The sequence below is a fragment of the Lissotriton vulgaris genome, chromosome 3_2, assembly GCF_964263255.1.
Source record: "Lissotriton vulgaris chromosome 3_2, aLisVul1.2, whole genome shotgun sequence".
Lineage (NCBI taxonomy): Eukaryota > Metazoa > Chordata > Amphibia > Caudata > Salamandridae > Lissotriton > Lissotriton vulgaris.
In genome coordinates, this window is record NC_141690.1 from 110,560,302 (window position 1) to 110,567,750 (window position 7,449).

Consider the following 7,449-nt stretch of genomic DNA (forward strand, 5'->3'; position numbering starts at 1 on the left):
TAGCGCTCCCAAAGGGAGGCACCGCTCTCTCCTCTTTCCATGTGTGCTACATTCTGCAGCACAGATAGAAGGACGCAAAAGCATCTCAGGAAAGGACAGGAATGCACTGTACTCATTCCTTCCCTTTCACTTTTACGTAGGGCAGCACAGCAAGGTGACTTGCAGCGCTGTTCTACTCAAACTTTCCCCAGTTCCAAAGTCGGCAGTTCTGGCTGTTACGCCATACTCTTTCCGCTGTTTCCCTTTGTGACTTTCTCTTTCTCTTCCCCCGTCTTTGCTGTGTGTTTTTTTGCCCTCTTTTGTTCTTGGTTGATGCCTGATGCGTTAAAGTAAGTGTCAGCCTCCACTGGCAACTACCAGCGCAAATTAAGCACTGTGGGGTACTTCATACCATACATAATGCATTTGACTCTGGTGCTCCTTGCGTGATTCATAAACACAAGTAGCACGGCCAACACAGCTAACTGAAACAAGCAGCCCACCAACCAAATTAACTGACACGTGATTAGATGATATTAAAGCCGAGACGGTTGAGATGGTAGACCTAGGGCAAAGTAAAGATCCTGGCCAAGGAGGCCCTGTCCGCCAAGCATCTCACTGCACACAGCATAACACTACCACTCTAGCATTGACATCTTATGCACCAATGAACATTTATCTAAAGTATGTGCCCGCAAACTAGACGTCAGACTCAAGGCGCCCCATGCTCGACCAGTGATGCTACCCATAAATTCTAAAAGTACAAAATGCTTACCAGAAGTGGACATTAGCACTGAATGTGGCTATTTTTTAATTTTACATGGTTAAATATTGAGCCCTATTCATTTTAATACAGAGATCGTCATCAGTTTATGTTTACAAAGGGATTCCCATAGTTGGTTCACAAGGGCTGGATCTAAATTGGTGTTCCATAGCACTATGTCATTGATTACTATTGATATTTCATGTAAGTAAATTAAGCCTACATAGAGGTAAGGAAATCTGACTTGGATTCGGCTCTCGGGGAACAAGGTTCGAAAACCCTGCAAATGTACAACAAAGTAGTGAAGATCTTCCTAGTCACATGTATGTGTGTTGATATATGGTATATGGAAACATGCAAATCCTTTCTTGAATTATACTCCGAGCAGTCTACACCATTAACTCACTTGGGTATCATGTACTGTGCATGCAACATTCCGCTTAATTTTTAGCTACAAATTATTTAAATACCAATACTTTGAAATAGATCATGTTATTAAAAGCATAATGATTATTCAGCTTTGCTGTACTGTAATTTCACATTCTGTTGCAAATCGGAGGTTAATGACATTTATCCTGTATACTCCCAATTTTTATATTATTGCAATTACATAATTGTTAATAAAAATATAAATGAGAACGTTTACATGCTTCTAAGTGGGTAATCCAAAACAGTTTGTGTAATAGAAGGTATCTGTGCGCATGATTTTGAGGTGGGTTTTAATCAGACAGCGCCAAAATAATGCAATATGTCCACTGCAGCATTCTCTTGCCTCATTTGGAGTGTGAGGGAAGGCTGACCGTATCAAAAATGTCTCAGAATTAAAAGCTGTCGAGTCGAGCTCAAACCCACAGCAGTCCTTCCGTCCAGAACAACCAGTGAAACCATGGCCGTCTCAGACACAAATACTTACGCATGCACCCAACGCGCCAATACATTTCCAACACATGGGTGGTGGGGGGCATTTGCAAATTGATTTCTAGTCATGGATACCCACTTTGACGGCCTAGCTGCAGTAATCACACATTGAATGATTACAGTTTCTTGCTATCACCATGGCATAGCTCGACTGCTGCCACAGTTTATCTACTTCCAAAGTGGAGCTGTTCCAGGAGCAAAAAATTCACCACAATAGTACACAACCGTACATTTTGCTGCAAGTCAAAAAATATGTTAAGCTGTATATCACTGCCCTCTATGGCTTTATCTTGTCATTCAGGAACGTGTTGCTTCTGTGGTGCATGCTATTGACTTGTATGTTACACTAGTAATACTTAGTACCATGACATTGTTACCGATACCTCATGCAGTTCCCCTAACTTTAAGCCTAATCATAACCCTAACGCTAATACTAACCCTAAACCTATCACTAATCCTTACCCTTTTCTTCAACCTCACCCTAAAAATATATTTTGCCTTGTCCTTACCATAACACTAACTCTAACACGTTTATCTTTACCCTTACCCCCTCTATAAAAATATCCTTGCCATGTCCCTTACTTTACGTGATTTCATTCGTTTGAGTCAATGGTAATGGCGTTGACGTAAAGTTTAGTGAGACAGTGAAGATGTTGAGCTATAGATCGAACAGTGTAACATAGCCAAGGTAGTACCTCAAGAGGAAGATTTTGAAGGCTGGGGACTGCACTTGTTCACCAGTTCCATGAGCACAGGAAAACGAGCAGCTGCCAGATGGCTATATGCTTTTTGGTTTCCAAAACTCCTCTTGGGTGAATAAGATGGAGGGAGATTTACTGACAAGAGACCATGGGCAGAGCACTGTGCTACTGTGTGGGTCAGACTGGTGTCTCATGGAATCAGGTCCATAGGCCGGGTCCTTGGGCACTCTCATGGAGTGGGGAACGCAATGGTAAAGGCCTCTGGGGCCCAGACTTTCATACCCCTGTCCCTCAACAGGCAGCAGTGATAGGACTAACTGAGAAGAGATGGTGCTGTTTGAAGTCGGAGTGAGCAAGGGTAGGTCTGGACATGGATGGAGTGTTTTTTGCAGCCAGCTGAGGGATGAAGGCGGTACTGCAAAAAGCCAAGAAGCAAAATGGCATACTGTCCGGGCCCGATACACTTTCCCCTATTGAGTAATTTACACTTTGATGTAAATTTACTACTTTTAGGTACTCAAAAACTCCAAGTGTTAATTTCCTACAAAAGTGTAAGTTACATGTATCTACCTCCTGTGTAAATTTATTGGCTTACTCTTGTAAGGGTGGGTGACATCTCTTCCTAAAACCCTCTCCGAGCCTCCCTAGAGCCCTCTCCCTAATCCCATCCCCTTTTGTAGTACGTCTGCCCCCTGTTCCACCCACTCCCTCCCGTCCCACTCCCTCCCACATTTAATACTAAAACTTATTCTCATGTGTGCGGACACTCGGTAGTCAGGCAGAGTCCTCCGCACACATAAGTATAAGTAGCGCTGAGGCGTAAACTCTGCATGCAGTTTGTGAATTGCACTTTATAGTACTACAAAACATATGATAAAGTGCCGTTTGAGAATCAGGCCCATTATGTTAAAACATTCCTCCCTCAACAAGTCAAGTGATCCATTGTGTCACCGGAAGTGTACATGGAGCAAGCATCCTACACACTCCATACACACCTCCTCCCTTATCCGTCAGCCTGTAAGATTCATTGGCCGGAAATGGGCAGTTAGCGCCTGAAAAACCAGCCGGTCTTTGTATCCAGGCTGCTCCACCTTGCAGAGGCGCTACAAAGCGCGTTTGTACACGTTGCCTCAGCAGAAGGTGCGTTAACGCTACCGAGGAAAGGTTAGCAAAAATAAAACCCGTTTTACTGCGCCAGAAAGCCATACTGCCTGTGTATATGAATGCGCCTTCTTCAGGGTAACGTAAAACGTGTCCATTTGCGGTCGGAATTCCTCGTTCACCTCATAAAACTCCCCAGCGGTCGGAAGGTAAATGCAGAGCAGTGAATGCGCATTTGTTCAGCGAGGGGAAGCACACTTTCCATTCCTGAGACCGCCCGCCCAGTCATCGGAGTTCATAACTGAACAGGAGCCTGGCCCGGGGTGGTATAGCACCGGAGAGAGGAATGCGCGCCCTAGCAAGGAACGTGCCACGTTTGACAGCAGGAGTAGCGCTGCCTGACAGGTGTCGAGAAGGCGCAGTCAGGAAACCCTGGAGGGCCCGAAGACGAAGTGCACGACAAGCCCACAGAGGCACAGAAAACACACCTTTTCGGTACTTAACCAAGTCAGCTTAAGGTTAAGGCGTCCTTTGCGAATATTTAGCCAGATGCCTCATAGCATAGTTTGTGGATTATTTCACAGGTTAATAATTCGTTGAAGGCGCGCTACACGTGTTTGTATTATCAAATCTCTCCTAATCTGCTGATTAATAGTTTATCAACGTGTTTTTTTGGGAAGCGCTGCACAGAGGTGTGCAGGGGCTAAAAGTTGAATATGAGGCGTCTGCTTGCTCAGCTGGAATATTCCAAAGATGTTCTACTTCTGAGTATGAATAAAGTCAGGGTTAAATAAGGAATTTAAGTTAGTGGTAGGATAGGCCGTCAATGCTGTCTTCCATGAGAGCTCTAGCATGATAAAGGCCCATGGTATCGAAGGCAGTGGTTGGTGGAGACAACCTTAAGCAGTCTCCTCCTCTAATTGAATTATGGGCCTAATGTACGCAATTTCCATTTGCAAAAAGGGGTTGCAAATTGCGCACCAGCTTTTTGCCAATGGGAAGGAATATTGCGTACTAATCTTTATACTAATGGGTCGGTTGGCAAAATTCTGATTCGTGGCTTGCAATCCGACGTACTACATCAATATTAATGAGGTAGGCCATCAATTGTGACTATAAATGGATATCAGCACAGGAATGGTGGCCTGCTGGGATCAGCAGACCACCATATATGTGATGTCATTTAAAAAAAAGGCAACTTTTTCGAAATCCGCAAACATTGAATTGGAGCGTTTCTAAAAGTTACAATGCTTAGGGCCTCATTTATGTTTTTTTTGCCGAAGGGCAGCGGAAACAGGCCTTGCTACTACGCTTACCTAAGGCAAAAGATAAGGGCAGGAAAGTGCTGTATTTATTTGATACAGCGCATTCCTGCCCTTTTCCCCTGCCCCGGTGCACAATGGGCTGCCTGCGCCAACGCAGGCACCTTTGCACCAAGGTGCAAGGGAGCCTGCATTGCGGGGATGAGTATTTTTGTGCAGGAAGGAAAACGTTCCTGCACAAAAACAATCACAAGAAGCTTTTTCCTCTTTCTATGTGTGCTGCATTTTGCAACACACATAGAAAGAGGGAAAACGAGGAGAAATAAAGATATTTCTCATTGTTGCGCCTCCCTTGAGCCTCCCCTGGGGAGGCGTAAGTCTTTGGCGCTGCCTCAGACTTGCCCTTTCTCGTAAATCTAGGGCAGTGCCAAAAAGCCATGGATGTTGCTGGGTACGGCCCCATCAACACCCATGGAACGCCCCTTTTACGCAGTTTTCTGCATGAAAGGGGCACATATTTATAAGCCCATGAGAAGTCATGTAGCCTGGCATTACGTGGTCTTATAAATATGCCAGTGGCACATTGTGCCACCGGAACGTCAAAAAAGTTACGTTCCTGCAACGCAAAAGTGCAGATGGGGCATCATAAATGATACTATGGTCTATGAGGTTAGCAGAAGAGTAATCAGTTGTTTTGTATATCCAGTGTCACCCCCCAGGTTCAGTCTTGGAAGCCACGAGCAGCATGGCAGGATACCTCAAAAGCATAGCGACATGCTTTGAGTGGCTGCTGCAAGGTCCCTCATGCAGACCTGTAGTCTGTAACCATGAATTGCACATAGGGGCCTGTGAGGGGCCATGATATGTTAAAAAGGTAGGGGAAGGAGCACAGCGCCAGCAAGTCAGCACCAGTTCTCCCACTGAATTTTGGTAGATGTAGTTAGTGTTTTTGAATAATCAAAAGTAGAAACCTGTCTGCCACCAGTGGTAGCAACATGTTTGGACATATTTCTGGATTTTTGCCCGTCTTCAGCAGAGAGTAAAATGTAGATGTGGGGGTGCTTGAAAAGCTGCCTGGACCAAATCAGGTTAGTTCCTACTCCAAGTCAAGTAGGTGCACCCCATGGTTTGTCAACCAAATGTCGTCTAGAGGAGTCTAACAATTGGGGGAGTGGGCGGGTGCACATTGCCAACAAGTCAACACTAGAACCAGAAGTGGTACTGATTGTCTGGCAGTGTGCTCCTTTTCCCCTTGGTTTATTTAGAATCAATAATTTTTTTGTGCGGAAATCATGATATATGAACACAGCTTCCTGCCTACATCTCAAGGCCGTCATAGTGAAAAATGAGCATAAGTACACAGCTTTCAGGCACACAACTCGGAGGCCGGCCGTGCAAGAAGCGAACGCGTAGGGTATCTGTGTTGACTTCCAATTTAAAGACATCCAGAATGTAACCAAATTAAAACAAAGAGAAAACAACCTAGACAAAAATCCCCCCAAACCCCATCACACCCCCACCCCTCTCCGCACCAGCTCTACTTTACGTCTAAACCCTTATCCCATGGGCATCACTCGCTAAAGGATTTATGCTCAACCTGCCAACTTTTGAATGTGACCAGGGGACTCTAGTGGCAGCAACTTGAGGATCTGTAGGTATTTAGGACATGTCACTTCTCTCAGGTCTTTCGTGAGTAGTTGCAGAAAAGGGCCCCATAATTTCACAAAGTCTTAACCCTTCCCCTCCACACTGAGCGACATACGCTCCATAGCTTGGAGTTGCCTCAAGCGGTGAACCGAAGCCAGTACCTCGGGCGTCATTGTTGTCCCCCACAGAGCTAGGATGACCTGCTGGGCCGCCAGCAGTGCCAGTGCAATCTGCCTACCTCTGAGAGATCTCAACGGGAAGGCTTTAGAATGGGAGAGGCCTAGTAGTGTGTATTCTGGTGAACGAGGCAGTGTAAACTGAAACTCAGCATCAATATCATCAAGGACCACTGTCCAATAGTGTTCCAATTTCGGACAGTGCCATAGCAGGTGTTCTAAGGTTCCAGTTAATCCACAAACCCTCCAGCAGAGATCAGTTTTGTTCTTGTCCCAGCAGTGCAAGCAGGCAGGGGTGTGGTACCAATACATGGCTACTTTAAAAGCATTCTCTGCCTCAGCAGTGTTTTTTTTTTTAACATCGTTTTTATTGCAGAACCAGATCTTACATATACCATACATTTATGAGCACTTTACAGGACCATTAACAGTACTTATTACTTGCTTGGGTGATTCGTCTACACAGCCTATTGGCCCACAACCCGGAGGTCGGGCGGCGTCAAACAATTGTTCACCCCTTTCAGCAACCCCTGAGCACTTTAAATCCTCGTGCAAATATGTCCGCAGTCTGCTTTTACATTTTTAGCCCCTCCCCCTCCCTTAGCCTCTCCTCCTCCCCAACTTCCAAACTCCCCCCCCCATTCTTCTTCCAATGCCTACGCCAACGCCTGGATTCGCAGTTAGTGTATGTATTTGACTGCTGCCAGGAGGAAAGTGTTGTTCTCAAAGAGTGTCGGGATCTTCAGTTCCTGAGTCAGAGTACCCCTCTTCCTCCTCCGGTGTACTATCTCGGAGCGCTTGCCCTAGCGCCTCCCATGCTGTCGCCCCTTTCTAGCGCCCTTTCGTCAGCATTGCGACGAGCCAGTTGATATCTAAGTGTACTTTCGCTCGCCGCCCATTTA